Source organism: Amblyomma americanum, chromosome 4, assembly GCF_052857255.1.
Source record: "Amblyomma americanum isolate KBUSLIRL-KWMA chromosome 4, ASM5285725v1, whole genome shotgun sequence".
Taxonomy (NCBI): Eukaryota; Metazoa; Arthropoda; class Arachnida; order Ixodida; family Ixodidae; genus Amblyomma; species Amblyomma americanum.
In genome coordinates, this window is record NC_135500.1 from 138,795,850 (window position 1) to 138,808,282 (window position 12,433).

The window sequence follows — 12,433 nt, forward strand, 5'->3', positions numbered from 1 at the left end:
TGTAAATTCGGGGTGCCCCTTGCAAAAACATTGCAGAGATCATGTGACTAATGGGCACGTTTCAAGCCTGAAGCGTGTTCAGCTCGACTGTCTATGTAATTGCTGTGTTGTGTTGTGTTCACTTCCCACCTGCTTTCCACCTGGTACACAAAAGAGCCACCTACAACCTGTCATGGTTTGCAGGTGTCAAAGTGGCAACAAAGAAATCCCTAACTCCACTTGTAGGGGAAGACTGGAATATTAAGAATAATCTCCAGCTCCAGGCGGCATACTGTTTGGTACACATGTCACCTGCCACCACCTCCCATGGAGACGCAAATTGCACTCTTCACTCGTAAAAAAGAAAAGGGGGGCGCCGGAAGGGGTGGCTTGCCACAGGAAGAACCCACTTCTCTCCACGCCCCCCCCCCCCCCCCCCTCTCCCTCCAAACAAAGGATTGTGCTGAAAAAATTGCTTTAAAGATGAGAAGTAGAAGACAAGCAACTTTTAAGCAAGGTGGAAACCTAATGCTAACGCTTTCTCAACGCATAACAATTAAGCGCCGCGGTAATTATTAACTTCATTATTGTGTCACATGCCCTCGCTGTCCCTGACATCAGTCAGACAGTCAACCATACATCAAGCAGCGAACGGAATCGGTGAAAAAGTTTTGTATCATAGGGGCATCAGGTTCAATCCATACCTTCAGTATACTGCTTACAAATAAAACCAGAGCACAAGGTGCGGTGAATTGCTCCGAAAAAGCAGTCCGCTAAAAGAGAAGATATCATTGGTCTAACTTTTGACCTGTACAGAAGATATATATATATATATATATATATATATATATATATATATATATATATATATATATATATATATATATATATATATATATATATATATAAAATTCAAAGTTGAAAACGCTTCATTTAGCCATAGATTTATTTTGAGTCGACGTTTCGGACAGAGCCTGTCCTTTGGCGTACGCGAACCTCGAGAGTGTTCACCAGCGCCACCCTCGTCCATAGCGGCAGACGTAGCACGTCCTGTAATACCGCGAGCATGACGTGGAACGTCATCTAACGGCGAGGGCGGAAACTGTGCGAGAGCCCTCTTAAGCAACCTGTGGCATCAAGACTGCCAGAACCGAGACCCTCGTTAAGCTATTAGCAGACAAGGTAAAGTAAATAAGGGGCCCGTTTGACAAACTTATGAAGGGAGCCAACAGTCACCGAAACCAAGGTGCATAGGGGAACGTTATTTTTTTTTTAATGTGCTGTGCTTATCGGTGGGATAATATTACTTACATTAATAAATCGCTTAAAGAAAATTACTTTCAAGGTTCGCGTACTCCAAATAAACATAAATACCCACGAGAGCAGCAGATTGGACAGCCGTCGCTGTAGCTCAGTTGGTAAGAGCACCGGACGCGATATTCGGAGGTCGTGGGTTCGGATCCCACCGGCGGCATGGTTGTTTTTTCTGCTGCTTATAAGTAATTTTCTTTAAACGATTTATTAATGTAAGTAGTATTATCCCACTGATAAGCACAGCACATTAAAAAAAAATAACGTTCCCCTATGCACCTTGGTTTCGGTGACTGTTGGCTCCCTTCATAAGTTTGTCAAACGGGCCCCTCGTTTACTTTACCTTGTCTTCTAATATATATATATATATATATATATATATATATATATATATATATATATATATATATATATATATATATATATATATATATATATATATATATATATAGCATGTGGTTAATATATTATAGCATGAAAAAACTCAAAAGGGCCAAGCTGTATAAGTTGAAACTTAAGCGGCAATGACTGGCAAATTTATCAAGCTTGTTTTATGCAAAGCATCCGCGACAATAGCCGGGTCTTATTTTCTTTGAGCGCTAAATTCGAAAAACTGCGCTTCTAGTTAAGTAATTCACTCGTACAAGAGTCTTCATCATCGCTGTCATTTGTTTTAAACTCTCCCCAAAGCGCTCACTCCAAAGTTGGATTCCGAACAACAGTTCGCAATACAACAAAGGGCGTCTTGCACGAACCCGGACCGGAAACCTTTCGTTTTCTTACAGCGAATTCTTTTGTTCACTGACAGAATACTTCAATGCATCCGGTGTTACTTTTCGCTCCACTAGCAGAAAACAAGTCGTGAGCTTTCAAACCAACGTTACAATCTACCGTTTGTTTGTTTTTTGTTTTTACTTTGCTATGGCACATACTTTGCTAGGGCACATGTTATTACAGCTCACAAGCTATACAGCTACTGTTTGAGGGCTAAGTTTAAATGTGAAGTGAAAAAAATTCATAGCCTCGGTGCCTTGGCACATTTAGAACGAAATGATAATTGTTATAGTGCTAGACGTGGAGAAAACTGGTAGGTTGCTCTACCACGCTTGAATTCTGGTATGGATCGTTTGTGTTTTTCTCTGCCATCTCTTTTAGACTACTATCAGTCACTGAATTTTGATGTATTTAGTTGTTCCACTGTTACACTTAGAGACCTGTTTGCTCATTGACTAATGTGATTCATCTATTCTGGTGTTTGTTCTATCTAGCTCAGGACTTTTTCTTTTCTTATGCAGTTATCAAGTGTCTTGATATGCTTATCGCTTGTTTTTTCTTTCGTGCTGACGGTTTTTGATTGATTTGGCTCAGGACTTTTTCTTTTATTTTGCTTTGATAAAATGTCTTGATTTGTTTATCGCTTGTTTATGCTGTGGTGCTGTCTAGACGCTGCCTTATATATGGGTCTGCGGACTCGTCAAGCTGCCAAGTGGCAGCATTTTTTCCGTAGCCCCTCCATCTGTAGCACCTGATAGAAAATAAAGATTTGATTTGATAATGACTTGGTCGTAGCAGAAAGTGTAAGATGCACAGTCTTGAATCCCTGGTTCAGTTGCAGCTGGCTGCTGAGTCAGGAATGGCACGCTCTCTATTGCCCGATAGTTTTTGAAAACCGGCGTTCATCACGCAATATTTCACTGCATTGTAGTTAAAATCAAGAAGTGCATAACTGCGTCGCCAGCAATCAATCGCAGAGTTTTCATGCTCCAAAATCGGAGCCAGCTGTTATGAGGCAGTGAATTAAGTAATAACTCGGGATTAATTTCAACAGCCTGCGTTTCTTCTGACTGATGAAAACGGAAAAATCAATACCTGGACGTTCTTCGATTTCGCCGCTATGTAAATCGTACCGCTGCAGCCAGGAATCAATCCCGCATTAACGTGCTAAGTAGAAGAGCGACATTATCAAACAAACAGCCATCGCTGCGAGTGACAGCTGGTTCGTTATTATGCCCAGTGACTACTCATATTCGGCTAAGAATGCCGCATCATCAACGACACCTTCCTTAATGTACCTAGTGAAATTTAAGGCTTAAAGATGCTCCTAACGCTTCAAATTATTATCGCCGCCTTTTCACACCCCCTCCAGGCTAACATACTAAGATAACACAGACAATAAGTGCTATAACACCAGCCCATTATGGCGACTTAAATCACTAGCCATAACGAGATAAAAACAGAACTCTTTGGGACAATGAACAGAGCTCGCCAGGGAGGGTAAGTGACCTTGAGCGCTCCCGCTTTGCAAGGCCGAAACACTTGCGGAATGCAGGCCCTAGCACCGCTACGGCTTCCAGTAGCCACAGTATAGAGAGCAAGAAGGCATGAAATAAAACAAAAAACAGGATTAAAAAATCAATTTTTAGAGCGGAGGAATACTCCATCGCAAGAGCCACTCATCCCTTGTTCTGCTTTTCCCTCTGACAGACCCCTCTCCCTCTCTATCTCCCTCCCCATTCTTGAAGGGAGAACCAGGCAGCGCGCTTGCCGAGAACAGTGGAGGCGCCTCTCCCTGTCTCCCTACATCTGGGCGAAAGAGAGATGGAAGGCGAAGATAACGAGCACAATAAATAAATAACCACCGCAGTAACTATTAGACGGAAGAGGAGGAAGGGAATCGAGATGGTAAGACAGGAAAGAAGCGCGCGTCGTGTTGATGGGAGAGGGTGTAAAGTGGGGAGTAAAATGCGGGAGGAAAGGGAAAAGTCCGGCGGTAACTATTGGCCTAGAGAGGAGGAAGGCGTTTGGCGGGGATAGCGGAGGGAAGACGGCTCACGGGACGGGGACTTGCCGAGGAGGAAAAGTTTAAAGGACGGGAAGAGTGAGGTCCGATGCGGCGCGGGGGGTGAGCGGGGAAAGAATGGAGAGAAGGAGAGGGGGTAGGAGGAGGAGGAGGAGCCCGAGCCCCGGCGGCCACCGGGCCTCGGTCCGGGCCCCCAGTCGCCGGAGCCCAGCGCGAGCGCTTGCAGCCCCGTCGGCTGCGCGCCCTGTGAGCGGCGGCGCGGCGCAACACCACTGCCCCCTTCCCCCCGACTTCGACGACGATTGGTGCCAGGATCCTTCGCCGGCTGACGGAATCGGCGCAGGCCCCACATCGGCCGCTTCGAACGCGGAGACGAGACACCGTGCTTCATCATCTCATGCTGCTTTTTTCGCGCCTTACTGTGGCGTGTTGATTGAGCAGAGTAGCTCTCTTCTGCGCCGGTCAACAGACGGAAAACTTTCTCGTGCGGTGGCAGCGGCGTTGCAGTGCGCGGGGCTTCGCCTATACGTTCTCGCTCGTCGACTGTTCCAGGTTTGACCCTGTGCTGAAGTTTTCGTGGGCTGGACACTGGTGGACACTGAGTTGAAAAGTGTTCGCCGACCTGCGTGACTTCTGGCCTGACATTCACCGGTTGATTGCCCGGCCGAAAAAGTTTCACAGCGCTCCACGCGCGTGGACCGACTCCCTGTAAAAAAGTTGAAGCTTGAGGTTCGGTTCGTTGTTATTTAGGCATCGGAAGATTTTTGTTTTTTTGTTTTCAGCCGAAGGGCCACAGTAAAGTTTCTGTAGTTTCAATAATTACTTGAGAGTAGTACCGTTTATTATTTTTTAATCCACGCAGATTTTAAGAGTTTTGCAATTTTTGGTTTGTTAGCTTTCTCCCGGGTGTCGCTGACTTTTCTCGTTTCCGCAAGTTCTTCTCTGTACTTTAGCAATTGCGTTGACTCACTAATTTTCTTTTTACATCTAATCATTTTTACAGTGCCCAGTGAAGAGTCCGCCGCAATAATTATATCACAACTTCTATTACAAGGCATTTAAATACCGCTTTTCAAGCAAAAGCTTTTCTTACTTTCTCCTTCGACCTCAGTTTATCAACCTTCCTCAAGCCGGCCACTTCCTTAGCTGGTGCGCGTGCGTTGATACGGGACCATTCTGCGTCCAAGGTTTCGAACTACGGCTGGAAAAACTTAAATCTCCCGCCTGTTGTCAACCGCCAGCACGTCTTCGCGACCGTCGCTTCTTTGCTGGACACTTTCGCGCTCCCAACCACCCACAGGTGGCTGACGAGCGCTGAATCAGCGCTTATCGTCCCGCGTTCAAAAAGGAAGCGAGATAACGAGAAGCGGAAATCGCACCACCTTTTCCACGCGCCGTCTGGATTACGTGGCGCGCTAACGTTTCTGAGCTGAACTCTGGACATCGCTTCTGCCAAAATCCGGTGCAAAGCGCCTTCTTTGTGCCCTAGTGCGTAAGTGACACAGCAGCAAGCGTGCGACAAGAACTGCGCACGGCACTCATCCAGCGGTGGTTCGACTAAGAGGCCCGGACAAGACTGTGCGCTCTGCTGGTCCGGACAAGCGACGAATGCCCGACAGCGAGCGGTTGCAGCTGTGAACAAAGCCCGTAAACTGAGGCAAACTGCTACACACCGCCCGCGCAATTCTTCGACAGCGTTCTTTCTGAGACGCGGACTTCCCTGGGACAGAGTGGTAAGTGATCCACCATTCTAGGAGCGAAGCGCATTGCAACTTGTATTCATGTGGAGTAGTTTAGACCTGACCTTCTGAATACCATTATTTATAGTGGAAGGATTCCGTTTTGTTTTGTGATGCAGCTAGAAGAAGTTAACAAGACGCATAAACAGAAACAAAAAGCTCAACTCTGTGGGTCGCAGCTTCTCTTCCAGCAAATATTTGGGCGTAAAAGAGGTCCTGAATGATTTCAAGGTTCTGGTTTGCGACAAGTAATTTTTGGAGCCCGCCCGAGGACGCAAGCGGAACCGTAATAACCAATATCACGTTTTGGGTTGAAAACTATCTTCAGAACTTCCCAAATTGTGTTAGGCTTCTTGTGGTGGCTGACATTTTTCTGAGCTCTTTCACCTGCTTGTATTTGGCATTATTTTGTTGTGTCGCATGTAACCAATGCATGAAACTTGTGGCAAACCTTTCAGCATGTTCTCCGCCCTCTTAACACACATTCTACTCTGCATACGAACGCTAATCTCCGCATGTTTGATATGAAATTGTGGCAGCAATATATTATAGAAATCCAACTGGACTATACCGTAATTATCACGGTAATTTTTGCGACACAAAGGTACGTGTTGAGAAATAATGCTCTTTTTGCTGCGCACTGTGTACTTCTCATGTTGGTGGCAATTCATAGTGGGGAAAAAAATTATTGCAGCGCAGTCAGGCCGCACAGTTAAGCAAAAGCCTTCAAGCATTAGAGGACATGCACGTTACATCCGCAATAGCAGGCGTCAGCTCAACGACTAATTAAAAAAATAATTTCAAATCGTTTTTTAGACCCGTGCCAATCAGAATTTTGCCTCTGAGAGTTCTTCAGCGTTAATTAAAAACTAAGTTTCCCAATAATCATGGAAAGCGTTCGGTCCAAAGAAGGTGACGTATGTTAAAGATAACAGGCGCAATTTTTCCGACTCTGCGTATGCGTCAACGACAAGAGTCTCTACGAACTTTCTAATAACCCTTATTATCTGCCAACAAAGCTCAGTTCGTATGAAAGAGATTTTCTTCGGGTTTTCACGGCACTGCTTAAACTGCACTTAATTTCATGTTTAGAATTCAGAAATTTTTCCGCTCAGACAGCATTGAGGAACATTCACTTGTGTCATGTTTTAAAAGCCAATATCTACTGAACAAAGTTCGAAGAATCACGCCTCATTCGTGTTCTTATTTATGCAGAAGCGATGCTTATCAGAAACATTTTTGTTCACTCCCAAAAGCGAAGGCCCACCTTAAAACAACCACAAGACGACAGTTATTATACAGAATTTATCGAATAAGCTTTTAAGTTGTATTAGCTAGTAATGCGACCTGTATTTCTATGCGTTCTAAAGCAATTTCTATTACTTCCTTGCTCTGCGTAGAGGGTCATGCTTATACAGCTGGAGATAAAAATATTTGATGAGGAATTCATTTTCGTTCTTTTTTCTGAGTATTGCAATTTACTATGGAATACTATAACTATGTGCCAGGATAGACTCATTCGGGCCAGCTCATCATTTAGATTAACAAAAAAAAACAAATTTGATCCATAGGCCAACTATATATCTTCCTGCCACCTCTCCATCATCCGCACTTCAGATGTGCGGAAGCTGGCAGCTTGAAATTGTTGTAAAGCCAACGTCGCCAGACATTTCCTATTTGCCTTTTAATTGGAACTGCTCTTCGTGCCCAGTATTCTGGCAGAAATCGTTGGTTAAATAAAGGCAGTGAGGAAAAAAAATTGAAGGACGCTTAAGCTTCGTCTTTAAGGGTGAGACGCAACAGCGTGTTGCAGCGCTGCCAAGGAGTCCACGGAAAGCCAACGCCAGTTCGGCGCGACGCGTGGCCCGTTGGACAATTTAAGGAAAGGACGCCTGTCTCAAATATATCGGTGGACACCCGGACCGGGCCGTAAGGGAAGGAAATTGAAATGAAAATCTGTTTTAAGGAGAGGAAATGACGCCTGTCTCACAATTCTCGCTGGACACCCGTACCGCGCAGTAAGGGGAGGAAAATCTCTTCCCTTACGGCACGGTTCATGTGTCCACCGAGATGCGCCATTTTTCGCTCACGGCCAAAGACGCCGACGACACCGGCTTTTCTGCGACACGAGCTCCTTAACGCTGTCGCGTTAAAAGCAAAAATGTGGGGCTTTGTTTGAAGTACAATTACCTTGTTACCTTATATTATCCTTTAAAGGCAAGGAATCAGTAAAAAAATTTATATCTCAAATTCCCTAGCTCATTTACACCACAGTAGCTCTTTAATGAGTGCTTGTACCTTTACTTGGCATGAAATAATAACGATCATACGGGCTACACCTGCATGGAAAAAGGATAACGCATTAGCGTTAATGACACGAATCCCTGAAATCAATAAAAAGAAAGAAAAAATGAAATGTTCGCATCGTCGCTAGCGTTAAAACGTAATGATCGTCAGTGCGGCTTGTACGCAGTGAAAGCTAAATGGTTTTACTCACGGGTGTAATTACTCACAAGGGCTACCAACAAGTCGCACGTTTGTTATCATGTAACTGCCCTCAGTACACGATACATCACTGCTGTCAAACAGTGAATGAAAATTTTTTTCTGTACGGTGCAAGAGTACGCAGGAGTGCAATCTGCGGAAAGAATGCTTCCCTATTTCGGCCAGCATGGTTTGGTTTTTTTTTCTTTCTCGGGTCCTTTAGCACAAGTACGAACAAAGTCGGAGAGTTAGGGGGTTGGTTTAGGAACGTCGGGCTGTTTGAGAGGTAATCAAGTTGTCCGCTAGAACTTAGCAGATCATTTGTTCCTTGATGATGCAGTTGCTGTATTACCGCAATCTTTGCCGCACCATCTGTGCGCTCTGTTAAAAATGAAAAGTAAGAAACACTGGGGATTTGCTGCGTTCTTTGATTAATTGTAAGGAAAATAGATTGTGATTAGACAAGCGAAAAGGCACGCTGACGCGCGCAGGGCAGTGACCTGCACTGGCCTATGAACAATTGACGCAAATTTTTACTTTATCGCAGAAAATTTATCTGGAAGAACATATCTTGAAAGTTTATTGGCGTTCTTAACGAGTTGCGCCTAGACCAGGTCCAAGATATTTTTGCCGGTGAGCTCTGCGCCCCTTAGCAACAAGGATTTCCTCGCGACTGCTCTGTTTTGCGATGCAGCATGATTATGAAAACGACGAATATTTCACACTTTTCATCCAGCTACTGCGTAATAGCAGACTTTAGATTAATTTCCACGGCCTCCGGTTCATTAAGCTATTCGAAACATCGTTGCACGAGCGAACTAGTATAATGCACCTCCGCAGAAGTGCGATCGCAGCAATCGCGTATTGATCAACGTTGTGGTAGTTCGTGCGGAGGTGCTGTTAGAGGCAGTTTTTAATAGTGTTACGAACACCAGCCAGTAGGGTGCAAGGGTTTTAATTTAGCCCACCAATGCGCTATTTGCAAATGCTACTCGCAAAGCGTGGGCATAAGCCAAGGGTCTGCTTCGATTTTGAAAGCACCCCCCCCCCCCCCCTCTGCTTCCAGCAAACGTGGGCGCTCCGCTCCTCAATACTAAGCTCTTCTTCTGATAGATGAATTTTGGTTGAGTGGATTACAAGCTCTAAATACACGCCTAAAAAGTGATAGATGAGCGAGGTAAGTAACTGACTGTGCCATTTAGCCTGACGCAGTTTAATATTCACGAGCCTGGGAAAAAATTTTTTGTTTGTGTTTTCTTATTGCCGGCAAGACGCAGTCACTGCCGCCTTCCATTCTGCACGCTTTACGAATGCGTTAGCATGAGAAGTCTGGACGTGTTGAAAACATGTCCAGTCTCAGGCATACTATGGTGTACACAACCTGCCACCTGCCATGACGACAGGGGGCAGGTGGCTTCCCTCTCCTTTTGTAGAGGCGAAGTAGCACAGGGCGGAGGCTGGCTGGCACGAGACAAACCCCAAAACTGTGGGGGCGCATAAGTCACCTTAAATGTGGGATGCGATGGCTGTAGATTTCACATCTGTCGCCGCTTCTTTCGGAACTTCTGTGTGCGTTTGCGCCAATTTCTTTAAAATTTTCGGCCCATCAACAGTTTATTCGTACTACTGGTTGCAGGAAGAAGGTCTGCATTTTACTAGGACGGTGCAGATTTTTGCATATATCTTAATTATTTGTTATTTTTGATTCACAGTGTCTATATTGCTGCTTATAAACTGCCTTGTTCACAGACCATAGGCAGGCTGTGTTACGGCGCAGGGTGACGCGCCCTTTCTCGACCAATCATTAATTTAATTGACACACCTACCATGGTGGGTAGGTCTCTCACAATCCAGTGGCCATGTTGCCACCTGTAACGGTGGGCAGCATGTGATGATGTGACAAGGTCACGTGACGTCTCGTGACTAATCAATAATAATAATAATAATAATAATAATAATAATAATAATAATAATAATAATAATAACTGGTTTTTGAGGAAAGGAAACGGCGCAGTATCTGTCTCGCATATCGTTGGACACCTGAACCGCGCCGTAAGGGAAGGGATAAACGAGGGAGTGATAGAAGAAAGGAAGAAAGAGGTGCCGTAGTGGAGGGCTCCGGAATAATTTCGACCGCCTGGGGATCTTTAACGTGCACTGACATCACACAGCACACGGGCGCCTTAGCGTTTTGCCTCCATAAAAATGCAGCCGCCGCGGTCGGGTTCGAACCCGGGAACTCCGGATCAGTAGTCGAGCGCCCTAACCACTGAGCCACCGCGGCGGGTCTTGACTAATCAGCAAATTTCGACTCGGGCATCGGTGGGGTTTCGGTGTGGCAACTCTAATGTTGTAGTACCGAAAACAAAAATGACTAGGAATGACTCTGCAAAGGCGACTAATAATAATTCAGCAAAAATGACCTGCCAGTGATTACGGTTAGAAGGTGGAGATATGGTGGAAGAGATATTCCCCCTCCCCCCCATCCCCCCTCTTGCCGGATGGTGGCCGCCACGGGAAGAACACAGAGGGTGTGTATACCGTGGACTAGAAGGTTCTGACGCGGGCGCAGGAATGCCGAATCTGTGGGGGGTTGCCACGTTAACAACCCGGCGGGTGGCCACTGTGGAATCTGGAGGACCAATCAGCCAATGCCAACCAGCTCTCGCTGATTTGTGCGTTAAGCCGGCAGCCGTAGCTCTTCAAGCTAAGACTGGCAGTCTTGATGCCGTGGGTAGCATAAGAGGGTTCTCGCACAGCTTCCTTCATCGCCGTTCGACCACGTTCCTACGTTGCCCTCGCGGTAATACAGGACGTACTATGTCCGTCGCAATGACGAGGGTGGCGCTGCTGAACACTATCTAGGTGATTGGAAGATCGGTGGCTCAAAAGCAGAAAGGGTTTATAAGGATGAAAGTGTAGAAAGCCCTAGTTAAAGAAAATTGCGGATTTTAATGTTACAACACAGTTAAACAAAGCTGAGAATGGTGACAACTGCCATCCCCCCGCTTCAAAGGGGACGCTTGTACCTTCCATCCATCCATCCATCCATCCATCCATCCATCCATCCATCCATCCATCCATCCATCCATCCATCCATCCATACATACATACATACATACATACATACATCCATACATACATACATACATACATACATACATACATACATACATACATACATACATACATACATACATACATACATACATACATACATACATACATACATACATACATACATACATACATACATACATATGTACATACATATGTACATACATACATACATACATACATACATACATACATACATACATACATACATGCATACATGCATACATACATACATACATACATACATACATACATACATACATACATACATACATACATACATACATACATACATACATACATACATACATACATACATACATACATACATACATACATACAAGGTTCACTTACACTACACACCAATACCCCCGAAAACAGAAGATTGGACAGCCGTCGCCGTAGTTCAGTTGGTAGAGCACCGGAAGCGAAATTCGGAGTTCCGATCCTACCGGCGGCATGTGATTGTTTTTGCTTCTGCTTTTATTAAGGTACCTTTATAAAAACTACAAGAAAGACATCCCCTGTGCTCCTTGATTTCGGTGACTGTTGGCTTCCTTCATGTATGTTAAAACGAGCACCTCTTTCCATCCCGTTGTCTTCTGGAAAGCAAGAAGAAGACATAATACTAACGCACTGTCATCGCATAATGATAATTAAGCGCCTCCATAATTTTTCCACACTTTTTTTTCTCGCTAACACTAGACCGTTATTAACAAGGCATATCGAGGGGACGTCTTTGGATCCCCTTTGACCACCCGCTGTTCCCAATAAGAAGCAACTATTCTACAAACGAGTATTTTCGCCTTTCGCTTTAATATTAGCCAACGACCTCACTCTCAGCAGTTGAACGCCAGGACCACTGAGCCATTGTGAAATGCATCTTTTTGTAGGCACAGTACGCTACGATAACCTATATGAGTAGCAATATATATATATATATATATATATATATATATATATATATATATATATATATATATATATATATATATATATATAT

The 12,433-nt window shown here is 44.7% G+C and overlaps 1 protein-coding gene across 1 annotated transcript in view; it reads left to right on the forward strand.

The window, feature by feature from the left end:
- The first annotated feature begins 4,285 nt into the window (after nucleotides 1–4,285).
- Octalpha2R (alpha2-adrenergic-like octopamine receptor) overlaps nucleotides 4,286–12,433 on the forward strand; it is a 619,288-nt gene continuing 611,140 nt past the window's right edge. Inside the window, exon 1 of the mRNA XM_077661821.1 lies at nucleotides 4,286–5,823. The gene's annotated coding sequence lies outside the window, so the exon portion shown is untranslated. The remainder of the gene's footprint in view (nucleotides 5,824–12,433) is intronic.